Source organism: Lissotriton vulgaris, chromosome 6 (assembly GCF_964263255.1).
Source record: "Lissotriton vulgaris chromosome 6, aLisVul1.2, whole genome shotgun sequence".
NCBI lineage: Eukaryota > Metazoa > Chordata > Amphibia > Caudata > Salamandridae > Lissotriton > Lissotriton vulgaris.
In genome coordinates, this window is record NC_141694.1 from 1,696,847,805 (window position 1) to 1,696,867,662 (window position 19,858).

Sequence of the window (19,858 nt, forward strand, 5' to 3'; positions counted from 1 at the left end):
AAAATGTGCCACATTACCCAGCGCAATTAGCTCTTTCTTGCCGCATAATTTACTCAACCCTGCCTCATAATTTGGCCCTCCCCTGCTGCATAATTCCAGTGGCACTGATGATATATCTGACATGTAGCGTTCAAAGGGTACCCTTGCCGTCTTGTAGCGCTGTGGAAAAACTGTAAATAAATACATGTGGCAAACATGACATTCCCTGCAGCTTTGGAGCCCTCTTTATGAAACGGGCCTGTTTTCTTTTTTTTTTTTTCAGTAATTTTTTTTATTGAAAATAAAAAGCTTTTGAATCCACAGCATCGCTCACATTTCGAAGCTCATTTGAAGCACAAGTTGATGCTCGTCGGGAGCGGGAGATATTTGTGGCGCGCACAAGTGAAACTAATTTAACCTTTGAAAAGTTATCTCCAGAGGGAACAGGCGAAATCCCTTTATAAGATTTTTAAGCACTGCAATTATTGACAGGGACTCTATTACCTCACTTTTTTCTCTGATCAGAAAAAAAGTCGGACCACGGGAGACATCAGCAGCTGTCAGGCAGAGTTTTTTTTTCTCAACAGCAGTTTACAGTGGGCTTGTGGAGGTCTCTTAAGACCCAGTTAAGAAGCCTTTTTAAAATGCCTTAAAAGCTAACTCATACATTAATCAACTTGAGCCCCCTTCTATACTCGCAGCAATACATCAATTACCGGGTCTCTTTTAAATACACTCTGGTTGACAGCAGGCGCCTTATTAAGGCCCACCAAAATGATACAATTAGCAAGAGACTATTAATTTTGCCTTTTTCGTTTATGTATTTAACGCGTGTTGCGGTTATTGTCTTGCAGCCTCCAGTCTGCAAACACGTACCGGCTGCATTACAATTAATGCCAGCGGAGCCCCTTCTAACGACTTCCAGCTTGCTAATTTTTTACGCTAATAATAAAAAAAGGGCATTGCTATGCAAGAATGGTGCCCTTTTATCATGCTTGCATGGCCCACCAGAGAGCGCCTGCCATTGTGCACATGAAAGACAATTAAACTCAGGAACATCAAACCCGAGTAGAACAATCTGCTAGCCTGCTCTGGGTATTGGCTCCACTTCCTGAAGTGATGGAAAACAAATCTCCCACATTTAACCCGCCCTACAAAAAATAAAATAAAAAAAGAGCAGGGGTGAAGGGGGGGACAGCTAAAGACACAACAATTCAAATTGCTATTCTTACTCCCATGCGCGAAATTTGCTAACCTGCGGAGGGCCGGTTTTATCGCGGCGCTTCAGCAGCCTCCTGGTGCAAATTTGGAAGGAGAGTTTATGAAAATTCATAAGCACCCTTTTTTAGACAAGATTAGCCATATAAGGAGGCTGCCTCTGTTCTCAAACTATTCTTAACTCAGGCAGACGCAGAAAGAACAATATGAAGGTGCAACTGAACTCCCCAGTGGCCGTTCTACAAATTGACTTTGCACCTGCTTATATGACAGAAATTCATAGATCATATTCTATGTATTGTTGCACAATGTTTCGCAAATCATTTACGTTTCACGTCTTGTAACACTTTGACACATATTGTAAAATACTTGTAAGGGCGTGATATAGAAATAAGGGCATATTTCAGAGTTTGGTAGGTGCCGGACATCTGCTAAAAAGTGTGATATGTGCAAGTACCGCACACTTAGAGTGTAATTGACAAATGCCCTCTTACTAAGGAGGGCGGGACTTTGTCGCTTTTTGAAAAATGTCCTGCATCAAATCAACAGTAATAAAGTGAATCTATCGCTGTATTGGTACCTGTTTGTGTGCCCTTTACCTGTGGTAACTATTTACGACCAGCAATAGACCTTTGCACACATCACATCACTTCTTCTGTGCCACAGAATATTCATGATGGAAAGGCTGAAAGACAAAAGAAATGCCATAATCCTTTTTTGGCACATACAAGTGTTTCAAGACATGCAAATCACACTTTAAATTGCAGATGTTTTGTTTCTATATTTTGAAAAGTTCCTTGAAGCTTATTTCTGGCATATTTGTGCTTTACAAATAACCAAACAAACCTGCAAGAAAAAACGACAACCCAATTCACAAAGGGCTAATGGGGAAATTGCCACGCTTTTTACATTTCAGGGATTCTCGAACAATTCTAGAAGTGCTGTAGGAAATCTATTGTAGTTGTATATTTTTCAGAGTACTTCAATCCAAACCTTTAAATTTGCACAATTTATGTTTGGTGGAATAATCTCCATGTCCAAATCAATTCATCGTTTGGTTTTGCACATTCAACTTTCTTTTTTGTCTCAACAGGTTTTTTTTCCATGGGAGAAATGCCACCATCACACTCCATTAAATATGTGGTTGTTCCTTCCGAATTCCCAAAATGAAACTCCACTTATTCCTGCATTTGACAGCAGCTAATGTACGAGCGTTTCTAAGACGGAAAACTACCTGCAAGGGGGACGTGATTACCCAAAAGATTACGATTTTTTGGTATGTCTCAATTGGAAAGTTCTTCTTTGTGTTGTTCTCCCTCTGTATTTCCAAGTTCACGGTAGGTGTGCAAACAGCGCTGTGAATCAGGCACGAAAACTTTAGGGGAAATCCCTTGCACCTGCAGTTTTTCTTGCAGTCACAGTTCTCCTTTTCTTGCATAACAGAAAAGATGCATTGCCATTAATATTGCAGTTATTGATAACATCCTTCCTGTAATTATTATCATTTTGTAGTAAGAATGATACTAATAATAAAATTCACAACAATAATAAAAATAGTATGTTACAATGCATTGTAATTTATTATTTAATTTTTAGCTCAGTTTTGCAATATTCCAACTTTTACAATTTTACACGGCTCGCAGCTCTCCCTGCACTCAAACTATAATGATGATCTGAGCACGGGGATAGTTGTAAGCACCTTACACTCTCCCAACACATAGATCACACCTGTGTCCTCCATGGCCATTACATCTTTGTGGCCAAAGTGGAGAAAGGCAAGTTTCAGCTGCCCCCATCCGGGGCTATAGTCTATGCAACTCCCCCCACCCTTAGGCAAAGCGATAGGTGGTAAGAGGCACTTACCACCAAACTATTGTGCAAGGCTGAAGTAGTTTGTTACAGGGACGGCTCCACCGCTAGGGCGGAGGATGGTCCCCCCACTGCTTTCTGGCAGTACAAGAAGCAGAAACATAAAACGGTAATATGTTTAGTTGCGGGTGGGGCTGATCTGTGAGCAGGGGTGGAGTGCTGTGCCCACTCCTGAGGGCGCAATGACTGTTTGGTAGGCCCTCTAGGGCCGCTGACACCAGTCATGCGCAATCTGCCCTTTCTCCATCCAGGCTGCAATGCAGCCTACTGGAAGAAAATGGCCTCCCCGTAAGCCCCTGGCTGGGCAGCGTCCACACCTATCACAACACTACCATTGCAGCACTGTGATTGGCTTAGAGGAGGGAAGGTAGGCAACCTGCTTCCTGTTCCTGCGGAGGCATGGGGAGCTGGAAAAGGCACCAAGAAATCGCAGGACCCGGCCTGCGGACAGGTACGTTTTTTATTTATTATTAGATTACCCCGCTCCGCATCTGACCCTTCCTGGGTGACCACCCCACCCGCGATTAATGCCAGCCGCAATTGATTTGTTAGCCACTCCTCCCCTTAAACATGGCATATGAGCTTAACTTCTCCTATGTCCCCCTCAACCTTTGGAGCCATTAAAAGTACCCACTACACCAAAATTGTAATCTCTCTCAATGTGCGCCAACATCAGGAAAGATAAAAAAAAAATATTCTGTCCTTGGGCAAGACAAGGAGGGAGTGATAAACAGCTCCCACCTCGCCACTTAATGGTTCACCATAATTTATCCGTATGTTTAAACACATATTGAAAAATCAAATACAAAAACACCACCATATGTTAACACAACCAATATCATATTGCTACAAATCCAATTTCATACACTCACTCACCCAGCTTTGTATGTTAGCACATCACCATCATTTGTCAACACTGCCACAATCATGCACTACCACACCAACATAATACAATCAACCATAACCCTATGACAAAACAATCCCCATCATACTGCCATTCACTTACCACCATACACCAGCACACACATGATCAAATTGCCACATATCTGCCATCAGACACCCACACATTCACAATCATACTGTCAGATGACCATAACCAAAATGCCCATAATGCCACAGTCATCCGCCTACATTCCCAACAACTTATTTAAATAAACAAACCATCATATGCCCATGCCTCATACACCGAGCACATCCCAAAGGAACTCACCTACCCACCATCATATGCCCATAAAGCCATCTTCATTTGGCCACACATTCAACTTCATACGTCATGATGCCAGAATATCATGGCCTAAATATCATCCGACAAAAATAGAGCCACATTTGTGTGAATGATCAGTACACCCAACAGAGCAATGAGATTGCAAACTACATTTTGGGCACACTATTATTGCCAGACTAAATTTTTGCCATCAGTATTCTGGCCTACGACCCATCATACAGTAAACACATCCACAAACAAACATTCACAGAGTCATCATATACTTACTCACCAGCCATCATAAGCAAATAAACCCCACCATTATACTCCAGGACACTCACCACCGCACATCCACATAGCCATCATCAAATGCCCACACCCCATAACACAAATACAGCCCTCCCCATAATGCACCAACAAACCCTCCATCAAACATCTGCACACTCATGGCCCTACACTCCCACAATCATTGCGACACATCCACTATCATAAACTAATACACCCACCATCAAACATCCACACAACCAACATCATACGCCAATAAAACCATCATCAAACGCCCACCCACCCATCACCATACACCCACACATATATCACTAGAAGCCCACACACCATCATCATGTAGCCATTCAATCACCATCATATGCTCACCCCCCCCCCCTGTAATAACCCCACATTCCCACCATCATAGGCCCACACACAAAAATGTAAAGAAACTAACATTTCCTTACAAAGCTAAATTGAAAAGATACTTATGTTTGACTAATACTCTGATAGGTGATAGGCGGTAGACCTAAAAATTAGTTGGGAGATGAGCTTTGCCCTGCGCCACGACTTCTCAATAATTTTTCTTACAGGGAGTAATACAGGTCAGGGTAAGCTGAAGCATTGTTTGTCCACTAGTGTGCATAGCAATTGAGTTTTAAAATAATCCCGGCGCTGCTTGCCCATCACTGTGTGTTAGGCTTTGTAACGTGGGAGGGGGTGAAAATAGGTTTACTGAACCGGAGTTGCTTCATATCTGCATGGGGGAAGATGACCCAAATAGGGCGACTTTTCAACATAATCATGTATGTCGAACGGATTAGTAATATGGGGGATCTGTGCCATGCTAAGGATGCTATGCCTCTCCTGTCATCACATGTTACAGCTTTTAATAATTCTTCTATATCCAGAAAAGTTTTAAATTGTTTAGAGCATCATGGACACCGTAATACTAAACTTCAAGAAACCCATTTGACTAAACAACAGAATACATTTGTAAATAAATAGCGAGGTTTATTGGTACTTATTCTTGCATTAAGCAAATTCTAGAGAAACACAGATTTCTAGTCACAAAAAGATGTGGTGTATGAATTCTTCTATTTCATTTGAATTGATATGAAATCAAATATAGATGTATTTTTTGGAACTGATGGGGGATAGCTTCGCGATGTATATTTATACTCTCAATAGCAATGCTCCTGCTACAGTCAGTGTTTGAGAAGGACAGTTGTTGGCACCCGACAGCGACCTCTGCCTCTACTGAACAGTAATTTGGCAGCTCATTGTCACTGCAATCAAAAGGCCGCTCCTCAGTGACTGTCTTCCTGCAGTGTGTTTATTGTGTATGCTTCGTCTAGCTTTTAACCCAGGTTTTACCAGAGACTAGTAGGTAGGCAAGGATGAGTTAGACCATAAATGATATCGAAATGTTATTTCTGGGATAGCCGTAATGTGTTCATCATTAATTAAGTGTAGGGTTGAGAGTGATGAATACAACTGTGTACTCACTGATTCCTTTAACATCCTCTGATGTTTTGTTTTGCATTTTCTGAACACCTAAGACATGTATATTCACCTCCTTCATCCCACTTTAACATATATTTACTCTGGGATTTCTGACACGGTACCCTGATGCTCTGCAAGGTCGCTGGAATATAGTCCTTTTAAATCATAATGCCCATCATCAAAGTTGCCAGATTTTTAAGTGCTTAGTAGAGAGCTCAATGTGCATTCAATGCAGTCCCTACATCCATGTGCAGTACAATGCACAGCCTCTCTTCTATTGCAATAGGAAGGTAGGCCCCATATTTTTGGGGCCATGGAAGGAAGGTGTAAAGGGATTATTGGCATGGGCATCTATCAGCTACTAACTGGGTGGTCAATCCTGTTTTTACATAGTTCACACATTTAATGCATAGTATGCTGAAGGGGTGTTAACTCTTGATTCAGATACATGATGACATTTCAGACCCTTTTGGCAAAGAAATATGGCTTCATATTGACTATTGCAGGTTTCAGGTTTCAGTCAGGGCAATACATATTTGGAGTCTTGTCATATGATGGACAACGTGTAAAATTACCAGCCACTCTTGTAAGCCCTGTAGGTTATGAGATTGAGTGCTGTGGTACTATTACCTGTACTTTTTGTACTTCCATCATCAGATCTTAATCCACGTTGAAATAAAAAACAAGGGATGCCGGCTGTCATATGTATAGCCTATACACTGTAGCCATTGAAATCTGGTGAATTCTACCATCACCTTCACACCCTGGATACAAAGGGCCTGATTTAAAGTTTGACATACAGGGCTACTCCGTCACAAACCAACAGATATCCCGTCCACCGTATTACAAGTCCATTATATTCAAAGGCACGCCCAAAATCTCCGTCACCAAGTTCTAAGTCAGGCCCTGCGTTTTTGTCATGTGACTCCTGTCTCTATCTCCCAGACAGCAGCTCTAATATTCTTTCAGGATGATCATTTTCAAGCTGGCATGCAAATGGACCTCAGGAAAGGACTGAAGGTGCCACAGTGCTGGTAACAATGTGTTGCAAGTCAGGGGTCTCAAATTTCAACAGACTGAAGTTGTGGTGGCACAGGAACTTATTCTATGTCAGCCCCCTGAACCAGTGTGCCTGGTTAGATCATTCTGAGTCCGTGTGAGATGTGAAACAAGGGCAGAGCTCATGGCAATCCTTGAACCTCCCCAACGCAAGGGAACACAAGACAGCGCTATGCACTGCATTACCTTATTTTTTTTTACTAAACCACTAAAATAAGGCTTTTTGTGGCTTAGTAATTCCTGACACATTTTCCATCAGGGTTGCATCAAAAAGTCCAAATTTATTCAAGAAAATAACATTCAGATAATTAAATGGCATTGACAAAAAGGAAAACCTTTAAATATGATCTGAAAAGAAAACTAGATCTAAATGAAAGATAGATTAGTCACTAAAAATGTTGGAAAATGTCTAAATGACCATACAAATGGCGATACACCAGGAAAGGAGCAGTGGTGATTCAAGATAGAGATATGTATGACACAAAGTATATTTCCAGTTGAAACATGATAAAATGAAGGAATATGTAGACATCTTGAAACACACATTGTCAAATGGAATAGAGCTTGCATGTGATACAAAATACAAATAGAGTTTCAAAAGAAAAACACCAAGAATCCAGTGACATAAATGGGCTCTCCGTGTTCACCAATTATTCCTTGCGTAAGCTCGATATATCAAAATGTATGTCAGTATGTGAATCATTTTCTACAGCCATTGTCAAAAAATGGATTGGTATTCACAGAATAATCCAAATATTAGGGAAAACATAGATGGCATACATTTTCAAGGAGAGAATCGGATTCAATGGACAATTGATATGCTGTGGTACAACTCAGTAGGATTTTGGAAAATGCAGACTGGATGATCATGAGCTACAGAGTGTGGGAACATTCATGGGCTCAAGTTCTTCGTCATCATACGATAACATTTTCCTGCAAACGTTTACAGTAGAGAATATTGTAATGCTAAATCCACGACATTTTTGTATATGTATTGGCGAGGAGCAGTAAGTAAGCAACAGGTTTTATTTTTAAAATAACTCACATAAACAAATAATATTCACCTAACATATTATCCACCCAACACATGGGGGCAGATTTATGAGTTCTGGCGCATATCTGCAAATCAGCAGGGATGCGCCAGAACTGATGCGTCACGCAATTCCCTCCTTGCGGCACCACAGATGCGCCGCATTTACAATGCGGCGCACCATAGTGCAAGGAAGGGCAGATGCGTGACGCATCTTGTGGTGTACGGGCGGCGCATTGCTGGAGTAGCGTCGCAAGTGCGACACAACTCCTGCAATGTACAGAGGCCAACCATACATAACGTGGTGCGTCACTCCTTACGCCTGCTTCAAGCAGGCGTAAGGATTTGACGCAGCAGCGTCGTAAAACTGACTCAGTGAAATCTTGTAGATTTCACTGCGTCAGTTTTACGGGGCTTTCCTACGAGGGAACGCCCACCCTGCGACAGAACGCCCACATAAAACCTGACGCAGGTTCCATGTGGCGTAGGACTTTACAACGTGATGCATCTGCCTAGATGCGTCACGTTGTAAATAGGTCGCAGGGATGCGCCACGTTTCCGCGCCGTTGCGTCACGCAACGGCGGCGTAAACGTGGCGCAAGTCCGACATAAATCTGGATATTTTATGGACATCAATGTGTTTTCATTAGTATTATCTTAAAAAATGTCTGCAATGCTTGTAGCTAAGGAAACAATTGCTTGTTATGTGTAGTTTAAGTACTTGAGGAATAAAAGAAACAGAGAATATGAAGTTCATGAAAAGAAGGCACTCAATGAAATTTTGAACACTCGCAGGAAGAAGCTGGAAATTTCTCAGTATGACAAATATTAGCAGTAGTAGAAAGGCAAAGTGAAAAGTGATGTTTGTGTCTCAGCATTCCCCACAAAGCAGATGCATAAAACAAAAGCTAAACAAGACACAAGAGACTGGTTGAAAAAGACAAACAATTATAAGAGACATTCAAGGCCAAATCTTTGTTTGTTCATAAGTGGAGCATACATATAACAAATATTATTAAACTAGCTGGAGTGAATTACAAAAGCCTCACAACTAACAAAGAAAATAGGAACCTTCCTATGTCTCAAATGCACCCAGGTTAGTAATGTGATAATTGATTGCTTCTTACATCATCTGCACACTCAACAAAAAATAACATAAAAATTATATGCCATCTGTAAATAAATTGTTTGTGTATGGTAACATATCTTTGTGGATTATGTTAAGTGCATAAGATCAGGAATGTTACAATTCACTAGTTGGGATATTAGTCTAACATTTGTTTGAAGAACTAATAATCACTTTATCTAATCACTTTGTGGAAATAAAGCACTATTTTCAATAGAAATTCTATCAGATTTTAGAACTGGTATTTAATCCAAGAACAAATGAGAAACAGAGACTGAATATATACATAGAACTTCAGATTGACAAGCTCAATACAATGTTTCCGGAACATAATGGCCTGGGTGCCTCAATCAAAGAAGTCATGACCCTGGTGTTAGACCTGGCATCCTTGGTGTGGCTTTCCTCCTAACTATTTGCCTTCATACCTCCTGTTTTGCTAACTTCATTTGATGGCCAAAGGACTCGGGGCATTTTATCACTGCTAACCAGTGCTAAAGGCCTCTCTTCTTAAAACATGGTGGAATTGGCTTATATCCAAGTGGCATATTTAATTTACTTGCAAGTCCCCAGTAAAGTGGCACTAGCTGTGCCCAGGGCCTGCAAAGTAAATGTTACTAGTGGGCCAGCAGCAATGGTTGGGCCACCCACTTAAGTAGCCTTTTAAACATGTCTCAGGCCTGCTATTGCAGCCATTGCGAGCAGTTTTAAACCTTGCAAAATAATCCTTTTGCCAGGCCCACACCTTCGTTTTTAATACATGTATGTCACCCCTAGGGTAGGCCCTGGAAAGCCCAGAGTGCAGGTTGCAATGTACCTAAAAAGCTGGACATGTACATTTAAGCTGTACATGTCCTGGTAGAGGAATATTCATAAATTGGTTTTTCACTACTGCAAGGCCTACTTCCCCAATGGGATAACACTGGGTTATCTTATTACAGTTTATAAGCCGTATCTTCCAAATGGGGACAGGTAACTTATTCATGTTTAGGGTCTTTGGAATTGTAATAAAAAAATCCTAACTTAGGGTTAAATCAGATTTTAAATAACAATAAAGTTAGAAAGTTGGCATTTCATTGTCTTAATGGTTTGGTGCTGTCAGGCTGTCACTGCGTCACATCATTGGGTGTAGATGATTGTTGATCTTTGTGTTTTCCTCATAGACAGCTACACACAACAGAGAGCATAAGTGTGCCTGGATAGTCCATGAATGGCAGGATGGGAGGCAGGAGCCTGGCACAGCCCTGCTTACACTTGAATAGGCTGCGCCCCGCCGCTGTACAAAGGGCTGCATAGTTAGTCTGGAGCCAGGGCACAGGAGGCAAAGCACCAGTGCACTTCAAATGAAAGCCTCCTGAAGCTTCCCAAATTTCAAAGGCAGAACTGGGTACAAGTATTGGACCTCAGACACCAACTCTTCAGTACACTTCTGGACCTGTGGATACTGTGCTGGGAAGAAGAACTGCTGTGCTGCTGAAATGATTGTTACTCTGCTGGACCATTGCTCTGAAGGACTGCTGCCCTGTTGTGCTGACCAGCTACACTCCTGCCTGGGTGAGAAGGACTGGACCTGCATCTTTTGTACCAAGGACAACCAGAGTGACTCTTAGGGCTAGTTGGCTGGCTACTTACTTTAGCTTCAGTGACAGAAGGCTCCAACAACCGTGAACCTTGCACCCAAACTCTGCCATCAATGAGTCTACCCTGCCAAGCGGTGCTACCCCAGTCCTGGACCCTTGGAAGTGAACCAAAGGTGCTCTGCCCGACTCTGTGGACACAGCGGATCTGACGCATCTCCTCTGCTGCTGCGTGGTGCAGCCCCAAGCAGAACTGATGCATTGCCACTGTTGTATGGATCGACTCCATCGTAAAGACCGATATCACCTTCGCAGCCTGCAACCGCCTCTTGATCCACCTCAGAACTGCTACTGCATAATGCATACTTCTCAATGGCAGCCTCGACATCTACAATGGACTCCACATATAAGCCTCACAGCTCCTCGGAACTCATGTATTGTCCGACTGCACAATGCATCCTCGACAACCGACTTTGCATTGCAAGCCCCCGTCAATGGGATCCTGGATGATGATCCAGGACCTCGCATCACAGCCTCGCCTCATCTCAGAACTGATGCATCTCCTCGGCTGTGGCTAAGGCGGTGCATCAGTTTCGAGATGACGCTGGGTACTTTTTCAGTGGGCTTAACTGGGTCCCTGTAGCCAACTTGTGCTTCAGACATGCATATCTCTGGTTCTACTCATTAGGTTTTTGTTGTTTTGTTCTTGTTTTATTTAATAAAAATCACTCTATTTGACTAGTCCGGTGTGAGACCTTTTGTGTGTTGTGTTTTCAATTTATTACTGTTTGAAGTGTTGCACAAATACTTTACACATTTCCTTTGAATTACGACTGACCACTCTGTGCCAAGCTGCCAGGAGGTTGATCACAGGTTAATTTGGGGTTTGCTTGAGCCTTACCCTGACAAGTATTGTACTGCTGCTTAATCAGGGCTCACACCCCAGTCAACCAGAAACCTAATTTCTTACACCAAGCAATTCTATTTAGAAGAGGTAACAAACAGAAATTGTGCAGCTTCTTACCTATCTTGGTATAGCCTTTACCACCACAGGCTCCAAGAATTTACATGTAGAGAATCCTCCAGGAAAACTTAGATATTGCCAAGGGGATCCCTTCACTCCATACACAGATTCAGAAAGTGAATACAGTCCTATGTACCAAAATGAACAAGCAAAAATGGGCTTCCTCTCCAATTATTGAGCAGTGGTATGATAAAGTATGAAGAAAGTCTTGGTTCTGGCAATATCACAGAGAAATCATTTGATATCTCTGCTTCAGATCTGTCAGTCTTTATCATCAACAGTCTTCAAAGCAGAAGGTGGCTTCACTCCATTCAAGATATGAGAGTTTAATATGCTATGTGGCAAAATGGTGAAGTCAGATTTTAAATTACAATTCTGAAAATGCCACTCAAAGAAAGCATCTTCTTGCCTTAGCTATTTGGTGTCTGCATCCTGTCTCTGGTCACATGACTTGGTATAGTTGGCAGTTGGGCTTTGTGTATTCCTCCTAGACAGCCACACACAACGAGAGTTTAGGTGTGATTGAGTGGGCCATAACTGGCAAAGTTGGAGGGAGGTGCTGGGCCCAGCCTCTCTTATACCTGAATAGGATGCGTCCTGTCCCAACACAAAAGGCCATATACCCCCTGTAGTTAATCTGGAACCAGGGCAGGGAAGGCAGGGCGTCTGGGCACTTCAAAAGCATGCTTCTAGAAGAAACCCCACTACTTCAGTACACTTCTGGACATGTGGATACTCTGACAGGAAGGACTATTGTGCTGCTGAAGAACTGACACTCTGCTGTGCTGATATGTTTCCCTCTTACCTGGGTGAGAAGGACTGGGCCTGAATCCCTTGAATCCAGAACACAGAGTGACTAGTTGGCTGGCCTCCTGATCTAAAGCCCTGGGGACATAACAGGCTTCTAACCCCTTGTACCTGGATTCTGCCATCTGTGAGTCTACCCTGCAAAGTGGTGCCACCCCAATCCTGGACCATTGGAAGTGGGCCTAAGGTGCTTGCCAACAGAACTGATGTATCTTCTCTGCTGAGCGACACATCCCAAGCAGAAACATCACATCTCCATGGCCGAGTGGAGCCTCCTCGAGAAGAAACGACACATTGTTGCTACTGCATGGATTGGACCTATCGCAAAGTCCTGCATCTGCCCTCCACAGTCCTGTGTACTGAAGCACCAGCCTGGTGGCACAGCACATCTACAGCCCTAGTCGTCGCATCTCTTACTGATGACAGCCTTGATGATGAAGCCTAAATCTGCATCACAGCCTCACAGCTTTTTGGAACTGAAGCATTGCTCACTGCTCGCGCATCCCCTACACTAGCTTCACATCAGAAGTACCGTCGATAGGGGTAACGCACTGCTTTGACAGCGCAACCAGATATCTCCATTAGCTCTTTGTGCTTCTTGGTGCTATTTCGACTGCACACTTTAAAATTCAATATCTCCAGTTCTACTAAACAGATTTTTGTCGTTTTGGTCTTGTTTTATTTTTTGAAACTTACTGTGTTTTTCTAAATCTGTTGGGCGCTCTTTTTGCAGAGTTTTTTCACTGTTTTACAGTTTGAAGTGTTTCACAAATACTTTATACATTGCCTCTAAGTAAAGCCTGACTGCTCTGTGCCAAACTACCAAGGGGATGAGCACAGGTCAATATGGGTTTGCTTGTGCTTTATTTGCACAAGCATTGTGGTAGCTGCTTGATCAGAGTTTCCATCCCATTAATCCCATTAAACTAACAACCCAATTTCTTATACTCTGCAACAGTAAATTCCCTGAAAATATTCCCCATGTACTTCTTGAATTCACATGGGTCTCAAGGACCAGAAAGACCTTCCTGCAGAAACTGATAAGACAAACTCGATTAGAAGACCATGCAAGCACTTTAACACTGCTCTTGAGGAATACTTCCCTAAGGTACCCAGAAAGTTGCAGCCTTCCTCATGGGAGCTGAGAAAACTAGAATATCAAAAATTATATTGATAATTCCTCCACTGAAGGAGAAAGTAGGAGTGTAAAACATTTACTACTCATCTGCATGCAGACCAAAACCAACTGCACTATTAGGATTCATCTCCTGGAAAGCAGGGAAAAGAAACCAAGGATGGGCTAATTACTAGACAGTAATGCAGTACCTTACGTTCCCCCATGCTTACTCCACTCTCACCATAAATACCCTCCCCCAAGTGGACTGCGATTAAAATAGCAAAACCCTAAAACTAAATGCAATGATATGCAAGTCGGTATGGCCAAGAAAGCCTTCAGTGACGTAAGGCCAAGGACAGGAAGACAGGAATTGGTGTTACCTTTGCATGAGGTTCTTTAACCACCACCACCATGTATATCCATGTGTATCTACCTTCACATACTTTTCACCCCTAGAGCACACCTAGGGAAACCTGTAACTATTAGAGACTTTGAGTAGAAAGATTAGCATTGGAATCACATCTCCAGAGAGTTTTTTTAACCATTACAATCATGCAGGACTGCCTTTACACACACTTTAATTGTAAGGGGCACTGGGCATGCACATCCCTATGACTTCCTCCCTTCTCTCTTTCCCCCCTGCTCCAATTATAACTTACTCTAACCAATAATTGTAAATTTTGCATGCAATTTTCTTAATTAACACAAAGGTGAAAGTACTGGGACATGCTTTTGGGTGGAATAGCATATTGTGCTCTTGGATAATTAGTATGGGCTCAGGTCAGGCCTAGGAACTGTCAACCAGTGTTTGAATGTATACTTGATAATTTTAAAATGCACGATTGCTAAGGAAGGGTCTCTCCATCTTGCCTTCATGGATCTTAGCTCTGCCTTTGGTTGAGTGAACTGAAACACGTTATGGCAGTACTGGGATCCATGGGAGTAGAGAGGAACATAGGAGCATATTATCAAGAAACAGAGTTAAAATTATTGGCGCTTTAGGGGCAGGAAACTGCAGCTAAAGCGGCGATAATGGGCTTGATAATATGCCCTTGTAAATTCCCATAGAAGCCCATGTTCTGGTGTGAACATGGGCTTCTATGGGAATTCTCTACGGCATATTATCAAGCCCATTATCGCCGCTTTAGCAGCAGTTTCCTGCCGCAAAAGCAGCGATATTCTTAACTCCGTTCTTGATAACATGCCCCATAGTTTCCCTGCTAAGAGATTTATAATGTAATTCCTCTGCTTTGGTTCAATATGGTGGTGGGGGGAATGTACACAGTATTTTAGGCTTAGAAGGAGAGTTCATCAGGGCTGTATGTTAGCCCCCTCTTTAATTTTTGTTTTATATTGATTCCCTGGAACTGCACCTACTCAAAAAAAGGCAAAGATCTACCCCATATTGGGAAGCCACCTCTAGCCTTTCCATTGTGCTCTGATAACAGTGCTCATCTCCAGAAGTGCTTCATGTTTCCAAAAGCTCCTAGACTTATTTGTTGAGTTTACTGAAAATCTGAATTTTAAGCACAGATATGAATAAACGAAATGTTATGGTTATCTGCCCAAAAAGTACCAAATCCAGATCTTTTTTATTAAGGGAAGCCACATTAGTGAGGTCAACTCATTTTCTTACTTAGGTGTCCTTTTTGACGCTTGGAGGAGTTGGTCCCTACTAGTGAAACAAAATATTCAACAACTGGGAAAGGCTATTCAAAGTATGTTTAACTTTGCGAAGCACGCAGATCACACATCAGTCCCTACAATGATACTAACTGTATAATGCCAAGTGCATCTCGATTGCTACTCATGAATGTGATGTGTGGGGATATGCTTCTGTACAACGACTTCAGGTAGAGGAGAACACATTAATGAGAAGGTTGTTGTCCCAGCCCAATAATGTTGCTTCTGAGTTGAAACATGAAGAAGTGGGCATAAACTACATCATTAAAAAAGACAACTGAATCATTGGAAGCACGACTGTTGCTTAAATCCTGCAAATCAAGTGCAGGAGGGAGAACTCGTGCAAGTGACAGATGTGGTAAATCAGTTACCGACAGTGACTAGACCCAGATCTCTTAAGGCGGGAGGGAATCAGAACCAGTTAGTGCAAGTGCCCCAACCTCCGAGAATCTTGCAGGGCAATAGAACTTATCATCAGATGCCCCTAATGGAAGTGCTGGATGGATTTGATCAGGACACGTCAAAATGACGGTGCCTGAGGAGGGAGGAAGACTGTACACTTGGCACAGTCTTAGAGGTAGACCAGTGTGGACCATACGTAGATGGTCAGACCATTACATTTTTGATTGAAACTGGTGCTACCCATTCTACTGTGAGATCTGCAGTAGTCCCCAACCCTCCACTCTTGAGAAAATCAATTCAAGTTGTTGGAGTTGCTAACAAAATAATGACAAACCCTTTGGCAGAAGTGGTACCGATGAAAATCGGAACCTTTCAGGATCACCATCATTTTATGGTGGGTGATTCAAGTCCTGTTTGTTTACTAGGGTGCAACCACTTGTGCACATTGACTTGTACCATCTATTGTACGCCAAAGGGAACTGAATTGCAGACTAATGATGAAGACATTGCCTTCAAGTTGGCAAAATAAAATCATTATGTAGCCATGTTTCCTTTACTGATGGTGGAAGACATACCCCTGGATTTGAGAGATACCCTCTCTCCAGTGGTATGGGACTTCACAGAATAGGAAATCAGGCTGATTCGAGGAGTTGAGCCAGTCCGCATACAGATAAAGCCTATTGTGGAATTCCCAAGAACACCTCAGTTCAACCTGACCCGAGAAATGGTGGCAGGTATTACACCCATAATTAAGTCCATGATTGCGCTGGGCATTCTGAAGGAGATCATAAGAAGTCCATGCAACTCGCACTTCATAGGATTGCCGAAGTCGAGCGGAAAATATTGCATTGTTCAGAACCTTAGAAAGGTGAAGAATATCATGATTCCATGTTGTCCTGTGGTACCGAATCCATCTCTGATCTTATTTCAGATCCCTTGTGAGGCTGCATGGTTCACAGTGATTGACCTGTATCAAGCATTTTTCTCCATCCCATTGCACGGGAGAAGACAATTTTTATTTGCTTTCCGTCTTGAGTATCATGTCTTAACGTGGTGTTGTATCACTCAAGGGTATACTGAAATTCGATCCATATTCAACCAGGTCTTGAAAAGAACTTTGAAATCTTGATTCTGCTCCGAAACTCAGTGCTAGTTCAGTAAATTAATGACCTCCTCATTGCATCTGAAACACAGGAGGCTTGTAGATACGATACTATCTCACTACTGAACCCTTTGGCTGATAATGGGCATAAGGTGTCTCTGAGCAAACTGCAGTACTGTCTAACTGAAGTTCAGTACTTGGGTCATCGAAATTAGCAGTGGGCAGAAAACTCCGCTCCGCTGGCAAAGTTAACAGAGTTTTGCTTAATCCGCACTCTGTTTCAATTACCGAGTTCCACAAAATGGAACAGAGTTCCGGTAGAATGGAATTTACAGGCACGTTTACTGAACCGTCACTTCTAAATTGATAAATACAGAGGTAGGGGTGCATTTAAAACTCAGAGACACCGTTCATTTACAATATTATCACAGTACAATTTCGCAGGGCGAAGAGCATGTCCGTGTTAGGTGAGTCTTTGGGGCGTTCAGCTCATTGAGAGCATCCATCTCTCATCACTTCCCCGGCTCTGCCTGCCTCTTCCAGGCGGAGTTCAGAGGATGCAACCGTGTCTGGCCTCGGTCTTCCAGTCCGATCACTAAGGGAGGCTGGTGGCACAAGCAGTGTTCTCAATCAGCTCCAGTGGAGGGCGCAATTAAGAGGCTGTGGCCTGCACATGCGGATGGGAGAGGTGGTGAGAGGAGGTGTGGAGCACACAAGGCCGCTGGGAGGAACTTCCCTCCCAAGAAGCCGACTCATCGGTTCCCCCAGCTCTGCCTGCCTCTCCCAAGCAGAGTTCAGAGGAGGCAGCCGTGCCTGGCTTCGGTCTGCCGGTGCAATCTTACGCAGGGAGGCTGGCGACACATGCAGGGTTCTCAGCCCCTGTGTTTGGCACAGTGAGTAAATCACAGGGTTGTGACTCTTGGGAGGGCTGATGCAGCCTTTCAGACTTCTAAGGTTGATAAAATGATTGCAATCATGTTGGGTGGACATTTGCTGTTACTGCATCTGGATAATAGTAGTAGTACTACTAAAAAAGTATTGAAATTGCATTATAGTGCTTATTACCTTTGATGTTATGTTATGTTATGTTATATGTTTTTCTATAGCGCACGGCTGCCCCAGCAAAGGGGCGTCCCAGCGCTTTCTACCAGAGACGGAGAGAGGACCACTGCAGATGGAACTTGCAATTAACATAACAACAATTTAGCAGAAGAGGTAGGTTTTTATGGCTTTTCTAAAAGACAGGAGGTCGTTCAGTTCACAAATCTGGAACGGCAAATCATTCCAGAGCTTGGCTGCAAGATACCGGAAGGAACGTCCACCCATCCTGGCTAGCCTAATACGGGGGACGACTGCCAAGTTCTGTCCCTCCGAGCGCAAAGGGCGACGGGGCACATATGCAGTGAGAAGTGAACTTAGCATAGGTTGAAGGACTGGGTTCTTTGGACCCAGCGGTGCCAGGGCACAACACCTGAAACCTTCGTGGGTAACCTGCTCCGGCGTACAAATCACAGAGACACGGGACACTTCCTTCGGCGTCAAAGAGTCAAGGTTTATTTACTGCAGGGAACACAGAAGTCACAAGAAGTACATCGAGTGTAGTTCGGGGAGACTGCTTCAAATTGTATTTGTGGATCGCTCCTTTTATACAGTTTTTACCCATAGGATAACATGATACACAATAGTTTACAACCTGGTTCCCACAAGTCGCTCTCAGAGGGGTCGCTTAGATCACTTTGAAACACACAAGATCCGGAACATAAGTGCGGAAACATTTGGCGGTTCCCAACTGTAAAAACCCATCTTCCCACCATTAGCAAATTCCAATCAGCAGTAAAGTAGATCGAAATAGGAACGAAGACAGGTGCAGAGGAAGACGGAGACAGTGGGGAGATCGGAAAGGGTGTAAAAGGGGAGTGTCGAGAAGCACGAGATACAGGCATCAAAGGGACGTGCCTAATGAGATGCACAACTGAGACAATAAGCCCGTGCGGCAAGATGAGCCTCGAGCGGCGCCATCTGCCTTACAGTAGCATCCCCCTCGTCATAAAGACACTTTCAAAGAACATGTGTCTTCCGCAAATATCTTGGGAGTCCCAGGGTCGCGAAGCGGACAGCGTCCGTTCGCTGGCTACTTGAGGGCAAGAGACAAAATGGATGCCGTATCTAAGATGGAACCCGTGGGTACAGATGACAAACCCACATAACAAACGAACGGTTTAAGTTAGCACAGCGAAACTGCGCACACTTGCTAAACTCGTCATTTGCGGTTCATAGATACTAGACTCGACCATATTCGTGTGAGTCGAAAACACCACTTACAATTGTCACGGAACCTCAGACGCTCCTTTTGCCCTCATGTAGGCAAGCACTAGTCGGAATACTCGATATTCATCAGACCATCAAGATGTCGTTGTAGCATAGCTCTGTCCAACCGAGTCCCCTTGGTAACAGATGGTTGTCTCATACACGTTGTAGCACAGAGGCCACATAAGGCAGGACCACACTGCACACAAAGGCAACACGTGAACAGGAACACTACCACAACCCCGATGATCGTCAGAATCTTCCAACCCCAAGTCGACACCAGGCCCCAAAACCAACCAAGTAGCGTCCAATCCCCTACATCCACGTGTATGGATTCGGAGATCTTGTGCAACTTCGAGATGGCTTGATAGACAGTAGGAGCATTATCAGGTATGAAAATGCAACAGCTCGAATGGATCACTTTACATACCCCACCGCGATCTGCTAAGACAACATCTAAAACCATACGGTTTTGTAATGTCATAAGTCTCTCCGCCTGAAGTTCTGTGGTGATATTACCAAGGGCACTGGCAGTAACATTAGCTGTCGATTCTACCACTCGAGTCAAATGTCTCAGGTTCCTACTA

At 43.3% G+C, this 19,858-nt stretch overlaps 1 long non-coding RNA gene across 1 annotated transcript in view; it reads right to left on the reverse strand.

The window, feature by feature from the left end:
* Nucleotides 1-276: 276 nt before the first annotated feature.
* Nucleotides 277-19,858, reverse strand: part of LOC147709330 (uncharacterized) — a 773,804-nt gene continuing 754,222 nt past the window's right edge. Inside the window, exon 5 of the long non-coding RNA XR_015296545.1 lies at nucleotides 277-1,882. This is a non-coding gene — a long non-coding RNA (uncharacterized LOC147709330). The remainder of the gene's footprint in view (nucleotides 1,883-19,858) is intronic.